The sequence below is a fragment of the Microcaecilia unicolor genome, chromosome 9 (assembly GCF_901765095.1).
Source record: "Microcaecilia unicolor chromosome 9, aMicUni1.1, whole genome shotgun sequence".
Classification (NCBI taxonomy): domain Eukaryota; kingdom Metazoa; phylum Chordata; class Amphibia; order Gymnophiona; family Siphonopidae; genus Microcaecilia; species Microcaecilia unicolor.
This window is the reverse complement of record NC_044039.1, coordinates 135,086,815-135,103,505: the sequence shown is the minus strand read 5'-3', so window position 1 is coordinate 135,103,505 and position 16,691 is coordinate 135,086,815. Positions and strand designations below refer to the sequence as shown.

The window sequence follows — 16,691 nt, the reverse complement described above, 5'->3', positions numbered from 1 at the left end:
TCGATGTCATGGGCGGAAAAATCACGCCGGCGAGATCAAAAGTCGAAATGGCGAAAATTGGCACCAGAAAAAAAGCGAAAAGGAAATTTTGACCGGGGCCTAAATGAGGCCTACCCCGACGACGAAAGAAAACTTACCGGGGCAGAAAAAACTCGAAGTACAGGAAGGGAAAAACCAAAAGAGGTCTTTCCGAAGCAATTTGAACAGTTTCTCACAGAAACGAGACGAAAACGACGCGCGAGGTCGACTTTTCGGGGCACGAACGGCAAAATACAACCGTACCGAGCGCGGAAAAAAGAAGACTGGCCGGCACAAGCCGGTTTCGGGCGGGAAGACGGCCGCGCATGCGCGGTGCGCATCGGCGCGCGAGGGCTAGCAAAGGCTTTTGCTAGTGAAGATTCCGATTGGAGGGGCTGCCGTGGACGTCACCCTTCAGTGAGAACAAGCAGCCTGCTTGTCCTCGGAGAAATCAGTATTACAAAAATGTGTTCTTGTAAAGTTTTTGAGATGTCAATTTAAACACAGAACATTCCAGCACATACAATTTTTTCTTCTACTCAGACCTGTGCACAGAGCTTTCTTGTCTTAAATGTTGCAAGTACTGTTTTCCTCACAGACCCTATAGAGAAAGAATGAGATAACCCTACTATGCCTCCTCAGGCTTGGTGCTCACATTCTAGCATGGTGTGCATCTTAAAGTCTCTTGCATACTTCTCTGCATTGAGGATGAATAGCTAATAGCTTCATTACCATTCATTTTAATATGCTGTGCACTAGTATCTGACATGAGGTTTTGTGCATGGTTAACTTCAGCACAAAACCATGCATCACTTGGCCAGAAAACGGAGTTCTGATGATGCACAAACTGCATGCTTCCTTAGCATCCCTCCAGACCGGCCCAGAATGTGACTGATGGGTTGTGTACGCCTTCCAGCAGGTGGAGACTGAGAAAAAAAAAAGCTGTGACTAGCAAGCCAATAAGAGCCCTTGCCAGCTAGAGAAAGATCCAGTAATCTCAGTCAGCAGGTGGAAGGTGGTGAGCCCTTCAGTCTCTGTCTTTTCCATTTCTTTCTCTCTTTTGGGTTAAAGTTTCTTTGATTGTCTCAATTTGTGTTGCTTCCCTGTGCATTAAAATAAAAAAAAAAAACCCTGCTCTGTAGAGGCTGAGGCCCGTGGGGGTCTCTGAGAGCCGCGGGGGTACCACACTCGGAAGGGTGTGGGAAAGGCAGGGACAGGGCAAACCTATACGCCTGCATCCACATAGGGGGAAGGGTAAGGCAGGGAAAGGGCTAACCTATGTGCCTTTAAAGTGAAGCTGCAATAGCCACAACACCCCTGCTTCAACTGGCAAAAGCCCAGGAGCCACCCCAGGCAGATTTTTGAAGCAGCTGAATAAGCTGCATCCAACGCTGCTGGGGAGACAGAGAATACTGAGAGACAGATGGAGCTAGCTGGCCAAGAGGCACTGTGGTTTTTCAGTGCTATCCCCCCCTGCTGGTAGGTGGACACAACCCATTTGTAATGGATTCATCTGCTTGATGACAAGAAACCACTATTTCTGGGATAAGCAGTATAGAATGTTTTGTACTTTTTTGAGATTTTGCCAGGTATTTGTGACCTGGATTGGCCACTGCTGGAAACAGGATGCTGAGCTTGATGGGCCTTTGGTCTTTCCCAGTATGGCAATACATATGTACTTATGTAAGGCTTCTGCAGATGAGGATAGAGTCTACAGGGATGGGGCAGGGACGGCGACAGGGCCCACCGGGATGCGACTGAGCCAGAACCTGCGGGGATGGGGTGAATACAGAGACAGAACTCACAGGGGATGGGGCAGGGCCAAACTTTGTCCTCATGTTGTTTTCTACCTTTCACCAAGAGCTTGTGGCTGAACATGTGTACAGACTGATAGACATAGCCTCAACAATATGAACTCCTGCTTGGGGTAAAATGCTTAGAAAAGCCACTCTAATTCCAAAATCCAGAGCAAGGTATTCTCAGAAAGGTTCAATTAAAATAAACCACTCCCTATATAAAGGCAAATACTGATTGTTGCGCATGCAGTTCAACTTTGTAGATCTAAACATTTTTCCCTTGCCCCTCACCAGCTATTCCCGTTTATTTGTTCTTCAATTACATTGAATTCTTTAGGGAAAAGAAAATTTTTCTACAGGATATAAGTCAATTCTACAGTAGAAGGCTATAGTCAAGTGCTGTTTTTAACTGCAAGATTTAAAAGGATAGCCAACATTAAAAAAAAAAAGGGAGTTACTTGTTGAACTTCTGACACCTGCTTTTTTTTCTCTATGCTTCACTGCACAATAAAAATTCCAAAATAGGGGCATCATCGAATGTTGTGTCTTGACTTGGTAGCTGCACACTCTCATTTGTCTTGAAAGAAAAAAAAAAATGTTTTACAAGAGGAGGAAAAAAAAAAAGTCTAATGTGATAAGAGCTGTCTAGCCAGTAAAATCACTATTGTTTCCAGCTTATGGTAAATCCTAACGAGTCATCTACAAACTTTGTGTATTCTTTTAAAATGTACCTCCAATGAAATAAACTTGCCATGGTCAATTAATACCTTTAAAATGCACTTTTTATGATCAGCTTTTTATTCAAAGATGCTGATTCACTGGTGTTAATTTAGTTTAGATTTTCTTCCCTAAAAGAAACTAAACAAAGAAATCAGTTATGACCACTTTACAATCCCCTAGAATCAGAAGCCTTACATATAACTCCTTATTTGGTAATGTTAGGTATTTGAGTGCAGCAAGGATCTTTAATGCAATTAGCTTGACAGTTATATGCTGACAGACTCCTTTTCCCACCTCCACCCCTAGTATCTGCCAACACCAGCCCTTCTCCCAGCCTCCCTTCTCCTACCTGCCTCAGAATCAGACCCTTGTCTCAGTCCCAGTCCCAATATCAAAATCCTTGGCACAGCAGCAAGAGCTTGTGCCTTTCCTGCCAGTACCATAGGAGAATTAGAAATGCTAGAACAAGTAGCTTTAAAGTGCCAAGCAAAAGTGGACTTGGTTCCACACCCTACTACTGCAGGGGGGGAAGGCCTTATCAATAGCAACAGCTGAGCCAAGGAGGTTAGACTGAGAACAGGAGACTGCATGATGTCAAAAAGTTGAAGCTGGCTCAGTTCCGCCTCTCCCACTCAGTTGTCATCCCCGTACACCCAAAACAAAGCAAACAAACCTATGAGCTACTGAATCCACAATGACCTTCTTTATTGTTGGTAGCATTTTTATTTGATCTCACTTATATTTTCAAATATGCCAGCTTATGCAACACAGAGGAAGCATCCGTTTCATCGGTTAGAGTACTAATTTGTTCTAAATCATAATCAGTGTCGTTTGAGGGGGGTAGATGGTTATAGGGACTCTGTTTTTGTGCAGAGATTTTTTTTTCACCTAGTAAAAGGGCCACCAAAACAGACACGTTATGAGAATCAGGTCCTCAACATTCAGAGTTTCTATTTATAAGCACAAAGGGTTTTTTTTTAAACCTTAATTAGGTAGAAACATCAGTTTTTTTAATCTTGTGCGTCCATCAAAAGAAAAAAATGGTATGTGGGAATTTTGTTTTGTGGAATGTAGTGGTATATTATAAAAATGCACTTTTTTTTTTTTTTTTACTACTACTATTTCAAAGACAGGTATTGAATAATGAGGGAAGAGCTTCCTTCATGCAGAAGTTTTATCCAAAGTCAATCTAAATGTGCCAATATTGTCCAGTTCTGTTTTATATATTTCTTCAAGTCTGTGTGGCTGTAAAAGGCATTTTTTAAAATCTTTGTCTCCCAGGTATGTGTTTTTCATATGAGTGTGATTTTATTATCAAGGAAAACAATACATCACCAAAATACAGTAGACAGCAGCACACTAATAGCCACCAAGCTCATACAAAGTTAATTATGTTCGGTGGAAAATAAATCTGTTGGCTGTTACTATGTGAATATTCCATCACTGTTTCATTATTGCTACCAAGTATTAAATATTACAACCAAAAATCAAAACCCCTAGGTATATGTACTTAAGAGGATATTTTTCAAGGATTTCACTCAGTTTTCTAAACAAACATTAGGGGATGAAATCTGTCCTCCCCATCTGCAGGATGAAATACATGCTCCATTTCATAACATAAAGTACCTTTACCTGAGATGCAAATGTGTGGGGCCTGTGATGTGGAGCCACTGACAACTCATGAGAACTGAATGAAATCTTTGCCTGTTTGCGATACTAAATCTGCAGAAACTGAAATATCTGCAGGTGCTGGCTAGCACCACATATCCCAGTAGAAACAATGTGGTATCATAGTTCATAAGGTTTTCATAAAGAATAAACGAATGTGAAGAGAATGCACTACATTGTAAATACTGCGACACCCAAATTAGCTCTTGCATTCTATGTATTTTCATCCTGTCAGCGCAAGCAACATGCTGAATGAAGAATGTGAGGTGAGAATTAAACAGACTTGATATATTATCATTATGTACTTGATTGTACTTTTTTTGATGTGCTGGTTTCCCTGTGAATGCTAACAACTTTGAAGATATTACTCTAAGTCCTATAATTTAAGTTTGATTGTAACTCCTGTATGTGTGCTTTTCTAGCTTCTTATGGAACTCCTTTCTTTTAAGCTTCTGTATTTTAATCTTGTGAACTGCTGTGGCATGCAGTGCAAATAACTGGTACATCGAAACCTGATAAACAATAAGAACTGTTCTGGGTTAAACATTTTGTTCAAGAATATAATAGCTATACTGGGTCAGACCAATGGTCCATCTAGCCCAGTATCCTGCTTTCAACAGTGGCCAATCCAGGTCACAAGTACCTGGGCACCCAGAGTATTTAATTTTTGTGTTTTTTTAGCTGGAAACGAATATCATTAAGAGAGCACACTATGCACACACTGTGCGTTTTTCTTAACAAATGTGTGTTATTTACACATAGCGTGTACTCTGTGTACTCTCTTAGGGCCCTGTTTACTAAGGTGCATTAGTGTTTTTAGCGTGCTTATTCTTAGCGCACGTGTTAACCATGTAGGCACCTATAGGGATACTATAGGCGCATACATGGTTAACGCGTCTATAATGCTGCTTAGTAAACAGGGACCTTATTCAAACCAACTGCCTATCCTAACAAAAACATGCCTGTTGGCTCATGTGCAAAAAGTACAAAAGCATCTAAGGCCATATAGGTTCCCCCATAGGTTTAAAAAATTATTTCCAAAAGGTTTTCACCCATTTTCTATCTAAAGGGGAAAGGGAACACCGACTCTAAAAGACTTGTGATGCTACTTTGTAAGTCTATGTGCTTTGAAAATTTTCGGAAAGCACTAAAGACAGACCTGTTCAGAAGAGCACACCCCACCGACCAAACATAAAAATACCTGGTCACCTGTGACCCAATGCAACCAAAGACCGTAACGGACATTACGTGACTCTTCTTCCCCCTTTCCCTCTCTAAGTTCCTCCAACTGTACCTACCATACATGTACCTTATTCTACCACTATATCACTTTGTATTCATTCATACCATGTATTTGTTCAGACTGTAATCGGCTAACACCGTTAACGGTTATATGTAAGCCACATTGAGCCTGCAAAAGGTGGGATACAAATGTAACAAATAATAATAAAAATGGGCACCGAAGTACCTCACAAATCTTTCATTCACCTTAATTTTCTGACTCAAAAACTACAGAAATAAGTTCTAGGTTAAAAAAATAAACAAAATCTATACTTCAGTAAATTACAGTGTAAACAGAATCAACCGTAAATTACAGTGTAAACAGCATCAACATTTTTTTCTCCTTATCGGTATATTTGTAAGTTCATGAAAGGAAAATACATTTTCCGTTTTGCAAGACAATATTGTCAGTTTCGGAATAGATGGTCTCTATGGTGAGACCAGCCATAGAATTCTGTAGACCTACAATGTACTAATGTGCCACTAGTCTCTTCTGGTTCCATCTCTACAGAGCTTAATAGAACAAAAAGGAAGAGAGAGGTATAGAGAGAAGGAATTGGTTTGCTAACAAATTTGATAAAACCAATCTGACATATAAGGGTAATGATAGGCTACAGAAAATAGTCTTATCATTTAATGTCTACAAGGAATATTAATAAAGTGTGGACCACGGCTCAATTCCTAGGTTGGCCTTTTTGAAGCCTCGGATGACTAGGGACTTGGACTGCTGCAGAGGAAGTGCTCAAAAGCCTAAAGGGAGGGGAGAAATGGAAAGTCCTGGCCATCATTAAAGCGCAGGGATTGGTTAAATGAATTCAGAGCTGCAAAAACAGCCCTAGTACCTGGTTGAACTAGAACAGTGTGAGGGTGGGTCTTTATAAAATAGGGGGTGGAAATCCATAGGCTGGATGTGAAGACAGACTTATGATACCAGATCCCAAGCCATGCTCCTATCTGAGCTGGAAACAGGGGATATTAAAATAGATAACATAAGGTAAAATCAGTATCCCAGGCCACAAGATAAAAACACACTGATGTCACTCAGAGGCAGATGCACTAAAGCTAAATGAGCCTTTAATGACCCTCCAACGAGGAAAATTTGATCCGTTGCATGCATCAAAGGGCTTTTACCGAGGAAGCCAGCAGCTAACGAAAACGGAATGGAGATGAGCAATTAGTGTGAAAACCCCATTGAAATGACATGCACTAACCTTTTCCGATTGCCTTTACGCAGGAAAAAGGCAGGAAATCTAACGAGAGGTCTGGACCTCTCGTTAGGACAGCTCTGTGCCAGGAAAAATCATTAAGTGAAAAAATAAACAAACTTTGAGCCAATCCCAGCGCATTAGCAGAGCTAAAAGCGCTGTGATTGGTCCAAAGGACGTCAGAAAACACATCAAATAAAAAAAGGATCGGGGGGGGGCAAGGGCGCTCATCAGGAGCGTCCTGTATGGACGGCCTTGCCCCCCCCCCCCCCGCTGCTCCCCACTTTCCGCCGCTCCCCCCCCCCCCCCGAAAAAGCAAAATGCTAGCTGCCCCGGTCCCCCTCCCTTCCTGTTCCTGTGTTCTGCAGAGCTAACTCCGCCTCCCGTCATTCTTTTGCACCGTGCCCCGCCCCCGCTGCCCCCCCTGAGGTCGACTACGCCGCTCCCCCCCTCCACCGAGACCCCCCTCCCTATTAACGACCCGAGCAGCGCCTCTCACCTCTTTCAGAAGCGCTGCACGGGCAGGAAGATCTATTGTGTTGGTTGTAGAGTCTCCATGACATCTCTTCTTCCCTGGCCTAGGCCCCGCCTCCTTCTGACGTAAGTAACCTACGTCAGAAGGAGGCGGGGCCTGGGCCAGGTTAGAAGAGACGTCATGGAGACTCTACAACCAACACAATAGATCTTCCTGCCCGTGCAGCGCTTCTGAAAGAGGTGAGAGGCGCTGCTCGGGTCGTTAATAGGGAGGGGGGTCTCGGTGGAGGGGGGGAGCGGCGTAGTCGACCTCAGGGGGGGCAGCGGGGGCGGGGCACGGTGCGAAAGAATGACGGGAGGCGGAGTTAGCTCTGCAGAACACAGGAACAGGAAGGGAGGGGGACCGGGGCAGCCAGCTAGCATTTTGCTTTTTCGGGGGGGGGGGGGGGGAGCGGCGGAAAGTGGGGAGCAGCGGGGGGGGGGGGGCAAGGCCGTCCATACAGGACGCTCCTGATGAGCGCCCTTGCCCCCTCCCGATCCTTTGTTTTTGGATTTTGCTGACCGGGTAGCCACGTGTATGTGTTGTGGCTTTTTTTGTTTGTTTGTTTTTACGTTTGCAGCATGCGCAGAGCAGCCAGCAAAACGCTTGGCTGCTCTGCGCATGATTTAGGGGCCGATTACCGATGTGTATTGTGATTCTTTGATACATTGTACGTTTGAATACCGATCTGAGCATGTGTGACTTTTTTTTTGGTGCATTCTTCGTTTTTTAAAAATCGTTAGGGACTTTAACGATTTTGATTTTTTTACGTTTGGTTGCTGCATCTGCCTCTCAATCAGAAAAATCGAAATCAAAAATAAAATCACATTGACCTGCATTATGACTTTACCTAGTAGTATATGTTTGAGAATCCCTAACACTTAGTCCCAGTTAACCTTCACATAACAATTAAACAAAACTATTACTTGCTTTCAACAAAAGACCCTATACAAATCTGAATGCACTACAAATGATTCACATTCCAACAACATATACTCATTCTTTTGTCTCTTCAACAAAGCAGAATCAGTATGAAAAAAATCCCAGGCCCTGTAGCCTGGGGCTTGTTAATTGAATTACTAAGCAAACACTTGCCTACTGGCACAGTATTTAAAGTCTGATGACCAAAATTCAGCCTAAGACAAAGGCCTTGTTTTCAGTTAGGCACCGAGAGGCAGCTGGCTACAGACCCTAAAATTAAAAAAAATATATCATAATTATATAAACACCACAAATGAAGTTTTAAATATATTCTGTCTAGTTCATATTTAATGCTAATGAAAGTGGAACACTTACAATTTACAGAAAGTATATTCTCAGGTCAATATAAGAAAAAAAAAATAGGATTAACCAATTCAGTGTTCCTTCTATTCAGGAATACAATATCATAAATGCGACTTAACTCCCAGGAACTTAATACCACAGCAAATCATGAAAACTAACTAGCAATACCATAATACTTGTTCCCTCTGCACGATTACTGTGCATGTCTGAACTTTGTTAACAGCATTACCTAAAGAAACTACTACATGAAAATTGTCTTTCAAAACAGCTAAAATGCTGTCATGAAATGACAAGGTGTAATCAAAGCCCCCCCCACCCCCCCCCCCCCCCCCCCAGTTTCACATTCATAGCAAGAACTGCAAAACTGGAAGCAGCAAACCATCTTATCCAATGCTTCTTATTAGCTGTATGTTGTGCCTTAGCTAACCAGTGAAATAAGAATACCACCATCCCAGTTCCATTGATTACATAAGGTTTCAGACATCTATGTGATGGAGAAATTGACCAATGCTATAATGGGACAGGAAGTCTGCTTTCCAACAAGATTTGGGCACCATATATCCAATACATGAGTAATCAGGAGCAACTTTATTTATTTTATTTTGTTAAATTTGTACCCCGTGCTTTCCCACTCATGGCAGGCTCAATGCGGCTTACATGGGGCAATGGAGGGTTAAGTGACTTGCCCAGAGTCACAAGGAGCTGCCTGTGCCTGAAGTGGGAATCAAACTCAGTTCCTCAGTTCCCCAGAGGTACTGGATCCTTCTCTTTTGGATGTTTTTATCTTTATATGTTTATAAACTATAGATGCTGTTTTAGTTGTAGCTGGGGGGGAGATGCTGGAGGAGATTTCAGGAGAAAGGGAATGTTTGTTGCATCTGGTTTTAAACCATGTACAGTAGACAAGACATGTGCTGCTTTCTATTGCCTCTTATACTGGTCCTGGTTTATTTTTTTCCAATAAAAAGAGGACTGCAAAGCCCAACCTACCCCTAAGAACTCGCTCTTTCTCAGAATAATTGAAAGAAACCGAGCCAGAGCAGTAGCTACCCTGGCCTCTCTTCAGGGGAAAGAATTGAGTGGTGCAACCCTGATAACTGCACAGGGACAGTGGAGAATGATTGCATCATTCTTTGATCCAAGATAAAAAATGATCTTTCCCACTTATTTTGTAAACATACAGCAGGGCTTTGCTTGTAAATTAGTGTTTATAGATTTCAACCTGGTTTCCCTGGCTGTCATTTAGTGCTCTAACCACTACGGTATTCCTCTGCACTACTCTACAAATCTGCAGCAGATTTCAAGATTGGACACTTTGAGAAGTTTAAAATTTTATGCCAATGTGAAAGATTTTCAATATTTCAAATGATACATAAACACTAATTTACAAGCAAAGCCCTGCTGTATATTTACAAAATAAGTGGGAAAGATCATTTTTATCTTGGATCAAAGAATGATGCATTCATTCTTTCCATATTTTCTTGGGAAACTTCTAAATTGCACACCAAAGCTGTGCTTCAGAAGAATCTGTCACATTGCATTATAAATATAGTTATCAATTAAGGGGTCCACATTCAAAGCAATTTAAGTGGTCAGAAGAGGCTCCTGGCCATTTTAAAATTACTTATATGCAGGGCTATTCGGTGATATTCACCAGCACTCAACTGGATAGTGAATATCCCCTCTAACTGCCTATGCTGAAACCAGCTAGTTTGTGGGCAATCCAGGGACAAAGTTAGGACTTAGCAGAAACATAGCTGTTAGTGGTAATTTTCAGTCTGCTAACCAGCTAAGTAGCCACAAAGTAGGACAGCAAAAACAACTGTACTAACTTTACGGGGCAAGTGAACCAGGCATTAGTCTGAATACCTGCAGATCGGCGGTCATACCCAGATATTCAATGCTGGGAGTCGCACATGCTCAGGAATTAAATATTCAGGATTAGTTAAGCTGCTTCCAGCAATGGGCTGACCAGCCGCTTACGATAGCAGGCAGAATATCAACCACCTAAATGTTTTAAACACAATGAACCAATGGCTAAAGGGAAAGGAAAAGAAAGTAGCAGTCAGTGGGGCTCTACCATTAGGCCAACTGAGGCGGGGGCCTCGGGTGGCACTCTCCAGAAGCAGCACTCCCCCCTTCCCTCCTCAACCCTCTTCTGCCATATTTACCTTATTTTTTTTTCTTTTCCAAAAGACAGCAGTGGCAGCGATTCCCATAGGTTGCCCTGCCAACACCAGCCTCTTCTCCCTAATGCGACCCGCCTCTTGACGAAAATTCATGTTTCCTCAGAGACAGGATGCAGTAGAGCGAAGAGGCCAGTTCCAGCGGCACTGTGGCAGGGCAGTCTAAGAGAATCACTGCTGCCTTCTGGAAAAGAAAAAAAATAAGGTAAATGTGGGGAAGAAGGTTGAGGAAGGAAGGGGGAGGTGCCAGACTGGGAACAGGCAGGGGCGGCATCTCATCCCTGCCTCAGATGGCAGATTGATTTGGGCCGCCCCTAGTAGCAGTGGCGTATTTACATAAGTACATAAGTACATAAGTAGTGCCATACTGGGAAAGACCAAAGGTCCATCTAGCCCAGCATCCTGTCACCGACAGTGGCCAATCCAGGTCAAGGGCACCTGGCACGCTCCCCAAACGTAAAAACATTCCAGACAAGTTATACCTAAAAATGCGGAATTTTTCCAAGTCCATTTAATAGCGGTCTATGGACTTGTCCTTTAGGAATCTATCTAACCCCTTTTTAAACTCCGTCAAGCTAACCGCCCGTACCACGTTCTCCGGCAACGAATTCCAGAGTCTAATTACACGTTGGGTGAAGAAAAATTTTCTCCGATTCGTTTTAAATTTACCACACTGTAGCTTCAACTCATGCCCTCTAGTCCTAGTATTTTTGGATAGCGTGAACAGTCGCTTCACATCCACCCGATCCATTCCACTCATTATTTTATACACTTCTATCATATCTCCCCTCAGCCGTCTCTTCTCCAAGCTGAAAAGCCCTAGCCTTCTCAGCCTCTCTTCATAGGAAAGTCGTCCCATCCCCACTATCATTTTCGTCGCCCTTCGCTGTACCTTTTCCAATTCTACTATATCTTTTTTGAGATACGGAGACCAGTACTGAACACAATACTCCAGGTGCGGTCGCACCATGGAGCGATACAACGGCATTATAACATCCGCACACCTGGACTCCATACCCTTCCTAATAACACCCAACATTCTATTCGCTTTCCTAGCCGCAGCAGCACAGCCAAGATATATCAAAAGTAAATAATTTCTACAATTGGGGATGGGGAGGGGCAGAAAGGAGGGGAAACCAGTTTCCTCTTGTTCCTTTGGACTTTCAGCTCAATCAGAGCTGGAGTCAGGATCCAGTTATTAGGAGCCTTCTTTCTCAGCTACGTGAACAACCATCTGCCCCCAAACACATTTTTTTTTTATCCTCCTTCCTAGCTCACCTAGCCTAGTCTCCAGTGTGACAGGCCTGAATAGGTGACCATGTAGCAGAACTCATTCAGAAACCCTGCAGTTTTCCGTGCAGTGCTTTCCATTGAGGAGCCTTCCCGGGACACCTCTCTCCTCCTTTGCTCTTTTTACTCCTGGGCTAACCCAATGCATCTGTGGAATTCCTAATTGGCCCCAGAAGCGGAAAACCTAACTTAGAGAAAAGGAGGAGGCTAGTAGTTAGAGGGAAGCCAGCATAGAAATCCTGCTTTTCCCCACCAATAGTCCTTGTAACCTCAGGCAGGTCACTTCATCCTCCATAGCCTCACTTACCAACTTAGGGCTAGATTTACTAAACTGTACTACTGTGATCATGTGTGTTAAATGTCTTAACACACACTATTACTAAATAGCTTTCATTTCATACAGTGGGACCAGAGGTAAACATGTTAATTCATGCTAGTGAATAAGGAGAAATTAGACCTTACCTGCTAATTTGCTTTCCTTTAGTCCCTCCGGACCGACCCAGATTGAGACTGATGGGTTGTGCACGCCTTCCAGCAGGTGGAGACTGAGAACTTTGACTCTTTTCAGTGAGAGACAATAAGAGCCCCTGCCTGACATAGAATGCTCCAGTAAACTGTACCAAAGCAGCAAATAAAGAACTCGGTCTGTGCATCTGGAACCTGAGCAACCATGTGCAGTGAACCTACTCCGGGCTCGTGCAACCTGTCCTCTGCGCCTACTTACTTAGGCACTGCAAAGCTGCAAGAATGTGAGAGGACTGACTTGAAATAAAAACTTTTAACCAGAAACTGTAAAAAGGAGAACACAGCTTTCATAACCAAGAACAACAACAGACACTGTAAAAATTACGGGAGAGTTCTGGGCCGGTCCGGAGGGACTAAAGGAAAACAAATTAGCAGGTAAGGTCTAATTTCTCCTTCCTTAGCGTCCCTCCAGACCGGACCAGAATGAGACTGATGGGAAGTAACAAAGCAGTGACTTTAAGGGCGGGACCCCAACAAAACCACTGTGAAGACACGCGCACCAAAAATTGCATTCTGCCTACACTGCACATCCAATCTGTAATGCTTAGAAAAAGAATGCAAAGATGACCAAGTGGCCGCCTTACAAATGGCCAAAGGCGGCACCAAAAAACGCTCAGCCCAAGAAACAGCCTGAGTTCTGGTAGAATGAGCCGTCACTCCCTCCGGAATGGGCTTGCCCGCTAGAAGATAAGCAGAAGCTATCATTTCCTTCAACCACCTAGACAGAGTTGGGCTTAGAAGCCGCCAAACCTTTCCGAGATCCCCCAATCAAAACAAAAAGACGATCAGTCTGCCGGAATTCTTCCGTAACTCGCAGGTAATGCTTGAGCATCCACCTAACATCCAAACACTTAAGGCAACGCTGTTCCTCCGAACCAGAACAACTCAGTACCGGCAGAATGATAGCCTGAGACAAATGAAATTGGGACAAAACTTTGGGAATGAACGATGGCACCGGTCGCAACACGACTCTATCCTTAGCAAATTCCAAAAAATGGAGACCGACAGGACAGGGCCTGTAATTCCGACACTCTTCTAGCTGAGGCAAAAGCCACTAGGAAGTCCACCTTAAGCGTCAAATCCTTCAACTTGCAGGAAGATAAAGGTTCGAAGGGGGGCTGCAACAAAGCAGAGAGAACCAGATTAAGGTCCCACAAAGGAAAAATCACCCAAATAGGAGGTCGAACAAACCCCACTCCTCACAAAATACGAACGACATCCGAATACACCACCAACGACTTGCTCTACACTCGCCCTCAAAAACAAGAGCGCTGCCACCTGAACTTTAAGAGAAGATAGAATCAGACCCTTTTCCAGACCCCGCTGCAAAAACTCTAATATATTGGCCACTGAAGCTCGAAGAGGAGAGACACCGGATTCCTCACGCCATGCCTCAAACACTCACCACATTCTCACGTAATTTAGAGAAGTAGAGCGAAGCCGGGACCGAAGCATAGTGGAAACTACATTTGCTGAATAACCTCTCCTACTTAGCCGCGCCCGTTCAATAGCCAGGCTGTAAGACAAAATAGAGCCGGATCCAGATAAAGCACCGGCCCCTGAACTAGCAAGCCGAGTTGCTCTGGAAACTTGAGAGGCGACTCGACCAGGAGATGTAGGAGATTGGCATACCAAGGTCTGCGGGGAAACTGGTGCCAGTAGGATCACTTGTCCTCAATGTCCCTCTATCCTGTGCAGGAGACATCCTATGAGAGGCCACGGTGGAAAGGCATACAGAAGACCCATTGGCCAGGGCTGCAGAAGCGCATCCACCCCCTGCGCTGCTAGTCCTTCCTGCGACTGAAGGTAGAAAATTTTATGTTGCGAGCAGAAGCAAGGAGATCCATGACTGGAAGTCCCCAGTGGTCCACTATCATCTGAAACGCGCTGTTGCTAAGGGACCACTCCCCTGGATCCAGAGTGGTGCGGCTGAGAAGTCCGCCTGGACATTTTCTACTTCCACTACATAAGCCGCCGAGATGGCCGCCACATGAGACTGCCTAGGCCATGAGAAGTGCTGCCTCCTGCTCCAACTGTAAACTTCTTGTTCCTCCTTAACAATTGACATAGGCTACCGCCATGGCATTGACCGACATGCCTTGCAGTAGAGAGCAAAATGCCTGAAGCACCAGACGGATTGCACTCAACTCCAAGAGGTTTATCGGACAGGAGGATTCCTCTGCTGACCATCATTCCCTGGGCATACTGCTCCTGACAGTGGGCTCCCCAACCCCGTAGACTGGCATCCGTCGTGAGCACTATCCATCGGGGAGCATCAAGTGGCATCCCCATGGACAGATTGGACGTGTGGAGCCACCAACGAAGACTGTCCCTCACCTGTGCCGGCAGTGGCAATTATTGGAACAGGGAGCCCGTTTGCGTTGACCACCTGGACAGACGAGACCTCTGCAGTGACCTCATGTGCGCTCTGGGCCATGGCACCACCTCTACTGCAGCGGCCATGGACCCCAGTACCTGAAAGTAGTCCCTCACATAAGGGGACATCGAGCGCAGAAATTGCCGGATCAGGGACTGCAGCTTTAGAATTCGTGCTTTTATCAGAAAAACTTGACCTCTCTAGTGTCAAAACAGACTCCCAGATAATCCAGGGACTGAGATGGATGAAGATGACTCTTTTTCAAGTTGACCACCCAACCCAACGACTGCAAGAACTGAACCACCCGGTCCGTGACCTAGAGATTCTCTTGGTATGATTTCGCCCTGATGAGCCAGTCATCGAGATAAGGGTGAACCAGAATTCCTTCCCTCCTGAGAGCCACTGCTACGACCACCATTACGTTGGTGAATGTGCGAGGGGCCTTCGCTAGACCGAATAGCAACGCTCAAAACTGGTAATGCCTGCCCAGGATTGCAAAACGCAGAAAACGCTGATGAAGCGGTCGAATAGGAATGTGAAGATAGGCCTCGGTAAGATCAAGGGCCGTTAGAAATTCCCCTGTCCTGACCACCACAATAACCAAGCGAAGAGTCTCCATGCAAAAGGGAAAGACCTTGAGAGACCTGTTGACGATCTTGAGATCCAGAATCGGTCTGAAAGAACCCTCCTTTTTGGGAACTACGAAGTAGATCGAGTAGCGACCCTGCTCGAGTTCCTCTGCGCTCCAGAGTGCTTCTGACAATGAGCGCTTTCCCCCAAGCCCGACAAGGAGATTCCAGGAAAGCGTCAGAGAGAGTCCGCGCAAATTCTAAGGCGTACCCTTCTCGAATAACTTCCAGAACCCACTGGTCTGAGGTAATCTGGAGCCACCTCTGGTAAAACTGCGCCAAACACGCACCAACTGGAACCAGAGGCTGGGCCCAGGTACCTTCATTACGATGGACGAGCGGGAGACTGTAAGGAGGCTCCTGAGACCCTGCCTCCTCTGTGAGACCCTCGAAAGGACTGATTCCTCTGGAAAAACCTGGAACACTGAATCGGAGTCACCTTACCAGGCTGAAAATGACGAAAATCCCGTCCCCGACTGAAAAACAAACCAGGCCCTGAAGGCTTAGGCCTATCCTCAGGAAGCCACTGAACCTTAGACTCCCCTAAACTGTGAACCACCTTATCCAATTCCTCGCCAAACAACAAGGAACCCTTGAAAGGAATTTTACTAAGCTTAGACTTAGAAGCCGAATCTGCCAACCAACCTCTAAGCCAAAGGGAACGCCTAGCCGCTACACTCTATGGCATGGACTTGGCCGATGCTCGCAATAAGTTATACAAGGCGTCTGCCAAAAAGGCAGAACCCATTTCTAGCTTGGCCACTTCCGAATCAAGAGAAGAAAAATCGTCTGAAGACCTATCCAACACCCTTTCTGACCACCGAAAACAAGCACTGGCTACCAAGGATCCACAGATAGCTGCCTGTATGGCCACAGCAGACATCAAAACTACTCTTCAAAAGGGATTCCATCCAGCAGTCTTTAACATCCTTGAGAGCAATGCCCCCATCTACAGGTACTGCATTCCACTTAGTTACCGCAGAGACCACTGTGTCCACTACAGGGGACTTTAAGAGAGATTTGTCAACCTTAGGGACTGGATAAAGACGCACCATAGCCTTAGCAGACCGGAAAACAAAATCAGGGACATCCCACTGAGCCTGAATGATGTCCCTGATATCCTGATGCATAGGGAACGTCTTACCTGGATTACGGACCCTTTTAATAAGAAGATCCACCTTGCGCGACGGAGTAGCCG

At 44.8% G+C, this 16,691-nt stretch overlaps 1 protein-coding gene across 1 annotated transcript in view; it reads right to left on the bottom strand.

Annotated features, from left to right (window-relative positions):
* Positions 1 to 16,691, bottom strand: part of SIPA1L1 (signal induced proliferation associated 1 like 1) — a 637,152-nt gene that overhangs the window by 552,676 nt on the left and 67,785 nt on the right.